Below are 15756 nucleotides of genomic sequence, written 5' to 3' on the forward strand. Positions count from 1 at the left end.
AGGCATGATTTTTAAAGGGATTTGCCCTAAAATAATATATCTTCTTATGGACTTTCATGACTTTTAGTAATAGAGGGCACTGAATTTTTAGAACCCATATTCCAAATACCTGGATCATTAGTTATAGTTATATTACATTTTTAATGTTTTATTATGTGTCAGCCAAAATGTAAAGCCGAATGTGCTTTTGATAAAGTAACATATTTAAGGATTGAAATATTTTAGAAATTATCTAATGACTTTAAACACTGTCCAAAGAAATAAAACATGCCTTGGTTTAAGTCTGTTATTGATCATGAATTAATTGTTGTGAGTGGGGAGAGGTATGGATCCTGTTTCAGTATTCTTCATGTGGCTATTCAATTTTCCCAGAACCATTTATTGAATTGGGATTCTTTTCCTCAGTGTATGTTTTTGTCTGCTTTGTCAAAGATCAGATGGCAATGTAAGGATACTGTCATAACTAGGTTCTCTGATCTTATCCATAGGTATATGTCTCTGCTTTTGCGCCAGTCCATGCTGTTTTTGTTACTATAGCCTTGTAGTATAGCTTGAAGTCTGGTAAAGGGATATCTCCAATTTATTCTTATTGCATAAAGTTGCATTGGCTATTTTTAGTCTTTTCTGGTTTCATATGAAGTACAAAACTATTTTTTCTAGCTTTTCAAAACATGACTTTGGTATTTTAATGGGGATTGCACTGAATCTGTAGATCACTTTGGGTAGTATAGACATTTGAGCAATGTTGATTCTGCTGATCCATGAGCATATGTTTTCCCATCTGTTTACATCCTCTGTAATTTCCTTCCTCAGTGTTCTGGAGTTCTTCCTATAGAGGCCTTTCACCTCCTTAAATTCTTATAGTTTCATGCCTTAACTAAGGCATGATTTTTAGCAATAGAGAGCACTGAATTTTTAGAACTCATATTCCAAATACCTGGACCAAATAACCTGGTCATAGTTATATTACATTTTTAATGATTTATTATGTGTCAGTAGAAATGCAAAGCCAAATGTGATTTTGAGGCATGAAACTATAAGAATTCTGGAAGAAAATGTTGAAAAAACTTATAGATATCAGACTAGGCAAAGAACTTATAAAGAAGATCCAAAAAGCAATCACAGCACTAACAAAAATAAATGAATGGGACCCCAAAATCAAATTAAAAAGTAAAGAAAATAACCTACAGAATGGGAGAAAATATTTGTATGCCACACATCTGATAAAGGGCAGATAACCATAATTTACAAAGAACTCAAGCAAATCAGCAAGGAAAAAAAAAAAACAATCCCATTAAAAAGTGTCCAAAAGACATGAACTGAAACTTTTCAAATGAAGACAGACTAATGGCCAAGAAACACATGGAAATATGTACAATGTTTCTAATCATCAGGGAAATATAAATCAAAACCACAATGAGATATCACTTAACTCCAATAAGAATAGCTCTTATCACAAAGTCCCAAAACAACAGATGGTGGTGTGTATGTAGAGAGAAAAGAACTCTAATAGACTGTTGGTGAGACTGCAAACTAGTACAACCTCTATGAAAAGTAATATAGAGATACCTCAAATAACTAAAAGTGGAACTACCATTTGATCCAGCAATCCACTACTAAGTATTTACCCAAAAAGAAAAAAGACATTTTATAAAAAGACACTTACAGTCAAATATTTACATCAGCACAATTTGCTATTACAAATATGTGGAAACAACCCAGTGTGCCCATGAATACATGAATGAATTAATAAAATGTGATATATCTATTTAATGGAGTATTACTCAGCCATAAAAATGGTGATCTACTATCTTTTGTAACAACCTGGGTGGAACTGGAGACCATTATTCTAAGTGAAGTATCATAAGAATGAAAAAACAAATACCACATGTACTCAATACTAAATTAGAACTAATCAATCAATACTTATGTGCACATATGGAAGTAAAACTCAATGAAAATCAAGCAGGTGGGAGGGGAGTGAGGGATAAGTAAATTCACATCTAACAACTACAATGTAAACTATCTGGGTGAAGGGCACACCTATAACTCTGATTCAAACTGTACAAAAGCACATTATGTAACCAAAACGTGTGTACCCCTGTAATATTCTGAAATAAAAAGAAGGAAAACAAAAATTCATTAAGAAAGGTAATTCAACAGCAATGGTATCCAGAATAGAGAAATCTTAGCTGTCATCACCTCCTTTCACTAACTAGCCTCATCAAATTTTCTCAGAAATAGCTTGATTGTCAGGGCTACTGTTCTATTTAAAGCTAATTTAAAGAAAAATAAATTTCTCTCCCCTACTAAACTAAGGTTAGGGTGAATTAGGAATTATTCTTTACTATTATCAAAGGAACATAATGAATGTGTGTCACATAGGCAAAGGAATTAAAGAATTCATGAGAATGAGAAGAATGAGAATGAGAATGAGAAGGGAATGAGAAGTCACAGATTATGAGAAGATATTTCCAAAAGATATATCTCATAAAGAAACTTTATCTAAAATATATTAAACAAACTCAAAACTCAGCAATAAATAAACTCAACAACTTTTTTTAAAAAAAATAAGCAAAAGACCTGAACAGATTTCTCACCAAAGAAGATGTCCATATGGCAAGTCAGCATATTAAAAGAGACTTCACATAATATATTATTGGAGAAATGCAAGTTAAAACAAACAGATAATGCTATTCACGTATTTGTATGGACAAAATTCAGAACGTTAACACCACCAAATGTTGTTAATGGTATGGAGCAACAGGAATTCTCATTTATTGCTAGAGGGAACATATAATGGTACAGCCATGTTGGAAGATAGTTTGCCAGTTTCTAACAAAACTAAACAAATCTTACCTTGCAATCCAGCAATTATGTTCCTTACCCAATCAGAACTAACTTATCCAAATAATTTCATAAATTCTCAAATTATTTGAAACACAAAGACCTGTACATGGATGTCTATAGCAGCATTATTTGTAATTGCCAAAACTTGCAAGCAAGCACAATATCCTTCAGTTGGTGAATGAGAAAATAATTTGTGGTATATCAGGGCAATGGAATATTTTTCAGTGCTAAAAATAAAAAAGCTATGAAGCCATAAAACATGAAGGAACTAAAAAGGCATCTTACTATGTGAAAGAAGCCAATCTGACAAGGCTACGTGCTGCATGATTCCAATTATAAGACACACTGGAAAAGGCAAACCTATATAGACAGTAAAAAGATCAGAGGTTATAGAGGTTAAAGTGGAAGGAAGAATAGATATAGAAGACTTTGAAGGTAAACTATGCTGTATAATACAGTAATTGTGAGTACATGTCATAATATACTTGTCAAAACCCATAGTATGTACAACATCAATTGCGAACCCTAAAAATAAAGTCTAATCAAAAGGGAAAAAATTAAATTCAGTAACAAAATTATTTTCTCAGTTGAAATAATTCCAGGTTCATGATTGAACAAGGCTGTATATAAAACTAATGTACTCAATCTTGTCTCATAATGTCCTCATTGTTAATTTATTTCAGTTTCAAAAAAAGAATTCCAGTAGGTTCAACACAAATTGACATCCTGAATTTATTATTTGAAAATATCAATTCTGTGATATTATACTAAGACCTGGGCCACATCTCAAATACTCTATTATTAACAAAATGGTATGCAGTGATTTTTACAGCAATTTTCAAAGGTATTATGATAAAAATTTAGAAAAGTTTAATTATAAAATTCATAGACATAGTGTTATAAAAACTAGTGATCTATAATAGAAAAGAAAATAGGTGACCTACTTTGGACATTCACAAATCCGAAGGGTAAAGGAATTTAGTGGGAATTGATTTTTTTACCCAAAATTGTTAATATATGTAATAAACTCCTGAAAGGAGGAATAGAAATTAGTATCAAGAGTTTTAAAGTTGCTTAGGGACAAAGAGCAATATGAGTTTGTTGCTATGCACAAAGGAATACCAGATATTATTTTTCAGTAATGCCTGAGGAATCTTCCAGAATGTGAGAATATTTGAGGAAACACTTTAAGACAGCCTTTATGTACTTCAGTTATTAACCAAATGTGGCAAATGGTTAGTAATTAGCATTCTAATAATATAAAGTACATAAAGGCATAGTTATCAAAAATTAATTCATCAGAATACTATATGTAAAAAATATATAAAAATATACATAAAAATGGTATTCACCTACATCTTATATTTAGTGTTATGAAGAAGATATTTAATGGGATTAAATAGAGCTTCATATTCTGATATAGTATATAATTTAAAAAATACTCAAATTATAGAATTATTTTGCTCTTTTATAAGTAGTATTTGACTACTTTGGACTGTATTTGATAGTCCAAAACAAAACTGTGTCTTTACCTTATATTTCCAGATTTAACACAGTGTTGTGGAATAAAAAGAAAAAAAGTATTGTTATTTTTTAAAACTAAAAACATTGAAAAACATACCAATACTATCTAATATGAAGGATATAATTGGATTTGAATCATGGAATAACACTCTATTTAGTGATTCCACATATTTAATATTGTTCTGAATCACCTGGGAATATCATTAAAATGTACATACTAATTCACTTGGCTCTTGTGTATTTTCACCATTTCTAACAAGCTCCTGATGTTAATTCTACTGGTATATAGATTATATTTTGAGTAGCTAGAGTTTTCAGCATGACATACTAACTACTCTAACCTAAATCATTTTTTTCCACACACATGAAAAATCTAACTATAAAAGTGTCAAGAAGATCTGACTCCCACTGAGTTGATTATTAGTGTAGGAATTATTAGAATCAGAACAAAAATTCACAAATGCCTTCGTAACAAATAATACTTTTTATTTTTCAATTACCTTACAGTTGAAAAACTGCAGACAGGTTGGAGTGGGGAAAAAGCATATTGGTGTAACAGAAAGTGTTTTCTCAGGTTAAATTTGTGAGAGCTCATATATTAAGGTAGCAACTGAATACATTAACAGAGTCTGGAATTTATAAGTCAAAATGTTCTGTATAAACAACTGTTCCCTGTTTGATAAGTATTTTGAAGTACCATTTGAATCCTAACAGAATAGGTATGTTGTTTTATAGTTTTTGCATATACATAACTAGGTCTAAAATGTATCCTTGATATTCCTCTATTTAATTATTGACAATAAAGTTCAACTTGTTTTGTTTTTAATAAATAAATAGAATTGAATGAGGAAACTATCTATATATTAGTAAATATTTTTGTAATTAGTGTTCATTGGGTTCGAAAATCTTCTGCTGCCACTGTTCAGGTACCCATTCAGGGGCTTAAATCAAACAGCTGGTTGTGACAGATTTAAAGTGTGCTTAGCATGCACAAAATACTAACTGGTATGTTGATAAAGTTCTATTGCTTTAGGCAACTCATTTGTTTACATTAGATCTAGTACTTTAGTTGCCCCCTTAAGGAGTTTAAGAGCTCCTTAAACTCATGTTATTAGCAGAAACTAAACGGGACTCTGGTCTTTAGGCTAACATTTGAAATGAAAGAAACTAGCTGAGAAGTCTATATCTGAAACATTTGTCCCCATCATCTCCAGTTATAGAAGGAACCCAGGGTGAGTATAATCTATTATTAAAGGACCCTGAGTGAGTATAATCTATTGTTAGTATTTAAGATGACTATTTATATCTTTGGGGCAAATTACGTTACTCCATGAATTAAAAATATTTAAAGACTTATCCACAACATTTATATTTTTTAATGTTATATATAGTATACTCTCATAAACTGTTCACCTGTCTCTCTCTCCAGGGCTAATAATTTCTGCTTCCTCCTAGAGACCCTACATTCCAACTATGCTGGGCTACATGTACATTTTCCAACACTCCGTGATCATTCTGAATGTTTACTGTCTCCCCACAATTCTTTCTTGCACAACGTCACACCATTTTAAAGACAAATCAAATATCAAGTCCTCTGGAATCCTTTTTCAGATTGAGCAAAGAAAATGATAATTAATTTCTTTTTAGTACCTCTTCCATTTTTCAAGACATCTTGCATTTTTTAACCATTATTACATGCTGCATTACATTTGCCATTTTATAAGGGAGAAAACTCCCAAAGGTTTCTATTTGGCTCTTTCTTCCATAATATTCTTACTCTAACGGTCAGAGATCTAACAGGAGAGATGCTGCTAGTTAATCTTATATAAAGTATACTTTTAGGAAGTAGAGAAAACCATGGAGAGGGTTAACAACTGAGATCACTGTGATTTAAATATAGGTCAAAGCTCTTTTTTTTTTTTTTTTTTTTTGAGACAGAATCTCCCTTTGTTGCCCTGGCTAGAGTGAGTGCTGTGGCATTAGCCTAGCTCACAGCAACCTCAAACTCCTGGGCTCAAGTGATCCTGCTGCCTCAGCCTCCCCAGTTGCTGGGACTACAGGCATGCGCCACCATGCCCGGCTGATTTTTTCTACATATATTAGTTGGCCAATTAATTTCTTTCTATTTATAGTAGAGATGGGGGCTAGCTCTTGCTCAGGCTGGTTTCAAACTTCTGACCTTGAGCAATCCACCCATCTTGGCCTCCCAGAGTGCTAGGATTATAGGCGGGAGCCACCTTGCTTGGCCAGGTCAAAGCTTTATATCTCACCTGACCACCATAAGCCCCTACTTTGGGATGTCACAGTGCATTTTGAATTACCAGAAATTGACACCACTTTAAAGGTAGTGAATAACTTTTCAGAATTGTTATTTCCTTTCTCCATGTGTGGTCACTCTAATAAGTCACCATCGCTTCATCTGAAGAAGAGTTCGAAGGAAATGTATAATGTAAACTTGATGTAGGAGCTAGTATTTATTCAAGGGAATCTACCATCTCAGTGAATTAAGTTGTTTCAGATGTGCGTGAAGTGGCCTATTTCCAGAACTGGTTGAAAGATGGTAACTCTTCATTGTGGTAACCCAGGTCAGGTTTCTGGCCACAAATCTAAAGTGTGTTATTGTTGTTGTCACATACACTCAGTAAAATTTTAGGAGAGAAGTATGATCAGTTGGCTAACAAAGATCCTTGCAAGTAAAAACATCCTGATCAATACTAATCCTGATCAGTACTAATATTTAGTTCCTGCTGTTTATTTGGTAAATATGTTATCTTAGCTCTGTCAGCTAAGCATTGCTACTTGCATTCTATTACTCTGGAATCCTTTCACCTTCACTGATAGCAAGAAGACCACATCAATGGTGATATCTCCCACCATCAATTCTGAACTGCTGGGGAGAGCACTACAAAATGTTTCAAAGTGGTACTTCAAACGTTCTGGTACTCTCAGCCCTGTTTCTTTTTTAATACCTTAGTGAACAGAGTATCCTCTGAGTCCTCAGAGTGAGAGTAAGTTGAAAGAGGGTGGCGATTGTCTTGCACATAATTAATCTGCTCCAGCATCCCTATCTTCCTAAGCCTTTGCATTCTTTCTGTTAAGAATAAATACTCTGTTAAGATAAATACATTCTAGAATTTTATTCTCTTTGAATTTAGGTTACTATTGAATACATATTTCAATTAACCGAGTAAAGAAACTCTTAGTGCTATTTTAAGGTGAGTGAGCAAACCTATTAAATATATATCTCTCGTAGGTGTACCCATATCAATAAATTCAGGCAAATACAGTATATTATGTCATCTTTTGTCTAATCCTCTTAGAATCAAATGTCTCACATGATACTCAGATTTTCATTGATATCAATTGGCAAAAATCTTGCAATTATTTTGAAATATAAATGATTTCCTCCTAGGTCAGATTTTATATGTATTCTAGAGCATGGTAAACTCTGACTCAGTAAGGTCAGAAGACAGTAAGGATGGAGGGTGAGTCTGGAGGAAAATGGGCAACCAGAGTGATTTATTACCTCAGGTGTTTTATTATCTGATCTTCAAGCAAGGGAAGGCAAATCTCCTCAGTCCGAGGAAGGAAGGTTTCTTCTGCTGACAAGAGAGGCAGAGAAATGCAGTTGTTTTGTTTCTCAGTTTAATCCAAACACACTCATATGGCCCTAGAAGCTTTCTGATTCTCTTGCAGTGATTTGATCTAATGATTTAAAGCCATGAGCTTACATGTATGGCTCTTTGGCTTGTTTGCTTGTTTTTTATCTGTAAGCTGTTAACTGCAGTTAAAACAATTATTCTATCTTTATAGTCTTAAAATAACTATTATAAACAGTTAGTGAAAGACAGTTACCACTTGGTTACTAGAGCTTTTCTTCAAAAGGCTTTCTACTGCAAGTAAACAAAGCTGATTATTTGGGTAATTGGGAAAGCCATTGGATACTATAGATAACTAGTACTCCAATTATTAGTAGCAAATAGTTCAGTACTGTGCTCAAGGACAAAGGACATGATCAAACCAATTCCCTGGAACCCACATTGGTAACCCACTCAATTTTTCATATTCATGCTTCTTTACCAACTCTAAGTATGATCTATTTAATCAGTCACTATTGAGTCGGGAAAACAGCGAGCACAGCAGTTATAATATTTTAACAGAATATTTAATCCATATCTTGGAGGACTGAAAGTACAAGAAGGGAACAGTGAGGTAACAAAGAGATTTTAAATGTTGGAAGTAGTTACCACCTGTAGCCTGGGGAACAAAGGAAACTTCTTGGTTCTTTGTCTATGATCTTTTAGATTTAAGTAAATGCTTTTTAAAAAGTGACATAAACAAACCTTTAATTTACACTGTCTTGAAGTATTCTTTTTACCTGTTTTTTTAAACAAACAACTTTGAAATATTTTGTTTTCTCAATGACAGCCACTCATTAAGAATATAAGAGCCTGAAAGACGGAGGAGGGGCCCCATGGGGTGAGGGAAGGAGGGCTGCCTCCCTGTTGCCACAACCAGTGAGGGGGCACAAGGAGCCTGGTTCCAGGAGTACTAGAAACAGCTAGGAAGAAAGCAAATGATTTTGAATTACCTGATGCTGCAGAGGAGGTGAAGAGCTCTAGGAAGTAATGCTTATAAGAGCAGCAAACAAAAAGAGGAAAAAGTCATTTTCCTTCCTCCTGCCTCCCAACTTTATCTAGCACTTTCTTGGCAGAACATAATGGGAGAGAAGCTGGAAAGGAAAAGGGTTCTTTCAAGAGCCTGAGCCCAGCATCACACAAGAGAGGATAGAAGGGCACATTTGGATATAAAAAGTAATAGCTTAATTACTGACTTAAGTTTTCTTTCTTCTACTAGATGGAGAACCCCTAATCTACTTTTTATTCATCACTGTGGCCACTTGAATAGTCAAGAATAAAATTTCATACTTATTAGTTGTACAGCAAATATTTCTTTGATGATTAAATGAAGGATAGTATGAGGATATTTTATTTTAGATCAGATTTTCAAAGACTATGGACTCAGAAATATTTAATGTTCATACGAATTCTGCTGTAGTTCATATGTCTATGATTTTGTCAGTCACTCTTCTAAGCTTTTTATTAATGAACCCTTGGATCACCCTACAAGCCATTATTGTCCTTACTATAAAGAGGATGAAGTACAAGCTGACAAATGTTAAAAACTTTTCTAAGGTTCTAGAGTGAGCAAAACAACATAACATAGTGGTAAAAAGAAAAAGAGATTCAGAGACAGAAAGACCATAATTTGAAGTCCTATGTTCCATCTTTTTCTATCAAATGAATTTTATAATTGGGCCTCAGAAATGTATTCCATAAATCCTCTAGTGTTTTTAGTGATAATTTTGCTGCTATGAGTCAAAGTGTTCTGCCCTCATTAGATTTAAGGAAGTTTATTGAGGTGTATTTCTGGGCAATGAATTGGTTAGTGCTTGAGTTCCAGCCAAGAAGTTAAAGTTATATTGATTTATGACAGAAGCGTTCGATAACTAGATGGCAGATATGATACCCTGAGTACCTCTAGCAGCCAACAACTAAACATTATGAAAAAAATATTAAAAGTACACATAAATTGTTAAATATGTGTCAGGGTTGGGAATTTCAGAATATAAGTCAATTTACTGAAGGTAAATATTGCAATACACATACCCACAAACAGAGATAGAGACAGCAGCAGAGAGAAGACACTGGCATTTAAGTACTTTATTCCTTTGCAGGACCACTCATCATATTCAGAGATTGGTGGTCTTATTTGGTCTTACTTATGCTTCATACACACATTTGTCTATGCAACATTTCCAGAGACTTTCCGAAATGTAAAAACATGTTAGCAAATGAGTCCGATTCTTTGGCTGCAATATAAACATTTTCAAAATTCAAATAAATGCCCCCAAATCTTTATATTAATATTTTCTGCCCTAATATGATTTCTTTCACCAAATATATTCAATTTTGTTTCTGATAGATATCTAATCATATGTACTACATAATGAACCCTTATTCATCCATAGTACTTTCCAATTTTAAGATGTTTATACACATTAACATACCTACTGTAATAGAACCATATGTTGTTCCCAATGAGTAGGTAGAAAACCAACTGCATAGCAGTTAAGTGGCATAGCTACAACTTTTGTAGGTATTCACCTTCAGGAAAGTATTAAAAGACCACTTAACCAATTAGATTGCCCTCCATTTTAAGTAAAAAAAAATTTTAAAAAAAGGAGAAGAAAATTGGAGATGCAAGAACATTTTCAAAAATTATTTTGATAACCTGTACTAAGCCATTGTTTTAATTTGTTGCTTCAAATAATAGATATTAATAAGTACCATGAAAATTGCACTTTGAGAATTGAAAAAATAAATGTAAGGAACTTATCTTTCTTTTCTGACTCATACAATCTGAAGAGCAGTACATAATACAGACACAGTAAATATTTAATCACATAAAACCTTGCATTATTAACAGTAGAGAGATTCTCAAGAAGAGATGTAGAAAGATTGGTAATGTTTGAATTCATAGAAAGAGTAAGAAATATCAATCCAATGAAGGTGGTTGTTACGGACAAAAGTTGAGAGAAGAAACTTTGGAGGATAAGGAAGACACAGCTTAGCTGGAAGTAATCAGAAGTGATATAAGAAACCTTGATCAAGACCAGATTATGAAGAACCCTGGTCTACTTGAGGATTTGGTTTTTCTATTATAAGGTATATGAAGCCAGGTATTTCTATCTACAGCTATAAATGTGACTAGAAAGTGCAATGTGGAAAGGCAAACAAAAAGGATGTTTGAGAAAAAGAAATCAGATTGGAAGCTGTTAGCGTTGTTATGCTTTTGATAGGCATCAAGGTAAGTGATAGTAGCTACTGAGTTTGTAGTTATTTAGGCCCTTTAATTCAAGCATAGCACTTTCAAACTAGAAAATGATTAGGACCATATGACTGGGACAAATGGGTTGAATTATTTGATTGCTTTAATTTATAGATTTTATTTCATTATAGCTCAAAAGTATTAATAGCAAATATGTGTTGCAAGCAACAGGCCAACTCTCCTCCCCCACACATACACCCTTATCCTGCAGAGGAAAAAAGACCCCACAATTTGGCAAGCAAACATTACCAACTAATTAATGGGCATGTTTCTTGAAGATCCATGAAGTGTTCCAGAATTATTTTTAACATGGCATATGTAGCTTTTACCATCAAAAGCATATGTCAAAAACAAAGAGATACACTATACACCTATAACAATGAATACAATCTAAAACACTGAAAACACCAAATTTTGACAAGAATGTGGTACAATAGGAATTCTCATTCATTGCTGGTGGGAATGGTGGGAATGCAAATAGGTACAGCTACTTGGAAACCGGTTTGGCAGTTTCTCACAAAACTAAACATACATTTACCATACAACCCAGCAATCACGCTCATTGGTATTTTTACCTAAATAAGTTGAAAATGTTTATACACACAAAAGGCTGTACATGAATTTTCACAACAGCTTTATTCATGATTGTCAAAACTCAGAAGCAACCAAGATGTCCTTCAATAGATGAATGGATAAACAAACTGTAGTTTATCCGTACAATAGAATATTATTCAGCAATAAAAATAAGTGGGCTATGAAACAATGAAAAGACATGGAGAAACTTTAAATGCTTATTGCTAAATGAAAGAAACCAATTGGAAAAGTCTACATACTGTATAATTCTAATTATGTAACAGTCTGGAAAATGCAAAACTATGGAGACAGTACAAGATCTATAGTTGCCAGGGTTTCAGGGAAAGGGACACCAGTAGTGATAAATAAGTGAGCATAGGGAAATAGAGCAGTGAAGCTGTTCTGTATGACACTACAATGGTGCATACATGTCATTATACATTTGTCAAATAGAATACATAGAATATACAATACAAAGAGTAAACCCTACTGTAAACTATGGACTTTAGTTGATACCAATGTATCATAGTGGCTCATCAATTGTGACACTAATATAAAATGTTAATAGGGAATACTGTCAGAGATGGGAGGATGACGGTGTGTAGAACTCTGTTCTTTTCTGTTATTTTTTTGTAAACCTAAAAATGATATGAAAGTAACGTCTATTAATAAGAAAAGAATTATATTTCATAGATGTTTGAAACTCATTTTCCATGCCTGCCCTAAAATGGCATTTGTTATACATTATGCTTTATTAGTAGATCTTCCCTCACTTTCTTTTGCCAAGCGTGGGTAAGAATGGGTACATTTTCACACATGAGTGGGATTAGTATATCTGGTAGACAACTAATAACATGCACTCTCATTTCCACCTTATTCATTCTATGAGTAATAAAATGAGTGTACTGGTATGATTCATTATATTCCTCTATTCTCAGAAACCCTGTGCCCAAATCCTCTCATTTGAAATTTAGTGTGACTGGAGTTTGGTAAATGACAGGGTTTGAGGATTAAGTTACATGACTCAATACAGAGTTCTCTAATGGACAGGAAATAAGATAACAGAAGAAGTATCATATGAACACATCTAAGGTACTATCTAAGCAATTTCTAATATAAAATAATGAGAGAAAATGGCAGTATTTGTGTGTTAGGGTTGGGGGAAGGATTGAATTCAGAACTCTGTACAGATAACTGTACCCACATATACACACATTCTCACCCAATCATATACACATGTACTTTCACAAAGACAAATAGGCCCAGGAGTGGTTTTGTAGAGAACACAATTCCAGTTCATTGATAATAGCAACAAAAACAAATATAAACAGATGAATGCTTTCTAATTATTAACATCATCTAACTCAGTCCATTAGCTTAAACCCAGTAGAATGAGCCCTCTTATTTCCTAAGTCTGATATTAGCCTGTCATATTAATGATTGCCCATTTCAGTTACCCATTTTCCTACTTTCGACATTTCTAGAACTCTTTCTCCCTATACCATGTGAGGTATAGAAAAGATGTTTCAGTGGTATCATTACTTCTTTTCCATAAATATTCCTCACATTGTTATGTTTATCTCTTGGTTCTGGGCAAAATTTTGCAACATCCAAAATATATATATATAATTGTTGCATTTTGATTTTTTTCTTATATTCAATTTTAGCAATTTTTCCCCATCTCCAATGCTGTGTTACTTTAACACAAAAGACAATCACTTTTTAGTAGAAATTTAAAGTTCTTAAAATATTTTTAATAATGTTGACATCAAATCTATACTATCAGGATTTCCACTCAAGTCACATTACTCAATAATTCCCATGATCAAAATCTAATTTTGTAAGAAAAAACGGCATTAGAGTATATGCCATCATGATCCAGTAGACTTGAAATTATTCCCTCGGTTCTATGTATACTATGCTAGCTGCATTAGAAATTGACTCCTTTCAAGATATGTAACTTTTCAAACAAAGAATAAAAGTCCTAGGTTTTTACTTTCAAAAGTAAAGGAGATGTCTTTACCATTTATATATTTCCATTTTATTTAAGCAACTACTCTTCCACCCTGATAAACCAACAAGCCATTCAACAAATAATGGAAATTCCATAATTCATTGCTCAGAATTTCTCCCCTTATCTCACTTTTCCCAAAGAAATTTCTCTCAGATTATATATGTAACTCTCTTTTCATGAGCTGGCAGCAACTGATGGAAAACCTAGACCTACCAAACAGGTTGCCTGGCCATGAACTCATCATTAAATTCTGCCTAATCCCCAGACAAGTCTTGCAGTAAGGGAACATCTTTAGCTGCCATGAGAAATATGTTTCTATTTATTAGGAAAGTCTGCTGTGCAACTCAATATGCATGGCTTTCAAAAGTGATACAGGAAATGCTTTTCCCCTATAATAAGCCCTCACATCAACCTTTGTATATTTATGACAACTTCATGAACTGTGAGACAGTAAATATTGTTTTTCCTGAATTTAAAAATACATTTCCTATATGTACGTGGATAGTAAAACATTCTATTATTTTCAATTATTCTATCCCTATTTTTGTAGAACACGGGTAATATTCTCTTTTAGCTGCCTGCTGTTCTTTCCTCCTGAAAGCAAATAGAATGGAAGCCACAGAGTCATCAACTCTTCTTGTGCTGTTCACAGATATTTGGAGATTATGCAAAGGCAGTTAATTCACTCTTGTTTGTCTTTATTATTCTATTTCTTATGATGCTTTTGCATAACACATAATCTTTAAAATTGCCTAAAATAGGCCATGCTTATATCTCAAGACATTGTTATTTTTTAAAGATTAAACATTTTATATACAAAAATATTTTAAAGAGAATAAGTTTAGAAAACACAGGATATATTTACTTTCCTGTGAAAATAAAAACTTATTGATCTTAAGTGTTTCTTTTTGGAGTAGGAAAAAGCAACTTAAAGAGGTATTCACATTTAAAAACAGGGAAAATATTTCAAGAAAGCAGTATAACCTCTTCCAGTGCTTTGCTGAGTATTACACAGGAAGAAAGAGCCCCCTAATGGTTCATATATCTGTAAAGACAGGAGAGGTTGAATTAATACTTTCTCAGTTCTTGTTTCACAATGGCTAAAATGAATAATCAGGAAAGATAGCTGACACTATGAAAGTGAACAAAAGGTTGAATAAAGGGTCAATTAGAGTGCTCTCAAATGCAAAGAATAGTGAGAATCCCTAAGATGAATTGATTAAATAATCTGTTAGATTTCAGGCTTAGAGTGACACCTATATATGTGACTCCTAGGATACCTGTCTTCCTCAATCATGTTAGCTGAAGTGCACTGATCTTAAAATCAGGAGACATATTAATTACATAGTTGAAAAGTGTGAAATGTTGTTTAATGAAAAAACTTTTTTCCCCCAATCATTAACACTTCCTATTAAGAAGATGAGGAACAAAATACCTTATGGGAGAAATTACAAAATTTGTAAGAAAACTAAAAAAGAGAATCACAGTAACATTGAGGGTAAGCTAAGAAGACTGTCTGAGTGCAAGAGACATCCAGTGTTAAGAAATTATTTTAAAAGTCTTTTTTGATGAAAGAATGTGCCTATTTACAGGAAAAAAAAGGAAGTATGGATGTTTACATCTTCTCATGCTAAAAATTTTAATGGTCTCATAAAAAACACACAATTAGGACTAGTTTTTTTATTGTATATAACTCAATTTAATCCATCAATAAATTCTGTAAGCAAATTGAATTGTATAAAAAGTTAGATACTTAAGATTGTTGCAACCAAAATTATAAAATTTAAATTAACTTTGTGTATTAAACTTAAAAATGAGTAGATGAATTGGTTAAAACTGTTACCACCTTGAATGAGATGTCAAATTGTTTGCATAAAAATGAAATGATGAAAAACACAATTTTG

The 15756-nt window shown here is 33.0% G+C and overlaps 1 protein-coding gene across 2 annotated transcripts in view; it reads right to left on the reverse strand.

The window, feature by feature from the left end:
• Positions 1-15756, reverse strand: part of CDH18 (cadherin 18) — an 854315-nt gene that overhangs the window by 836524 nt on the left and 2035 nt on the right. The window lies entirely within an intron of this gene.

This window comes from Microcebus murinus, chromosome 11 (assembly GCF_040939455.1).
Source record: "Microcebus murinus isolate Inina chromosome 11, M.murinus_Inina_mat1.0, whole genome shotgun sequence".
NCBI classification, from domain to species: Eukaryota; Metazoa; Chordata; class Mammalia; order Primates; family Cheirogaleidae; genus Microcebus; species Microcebus murinus.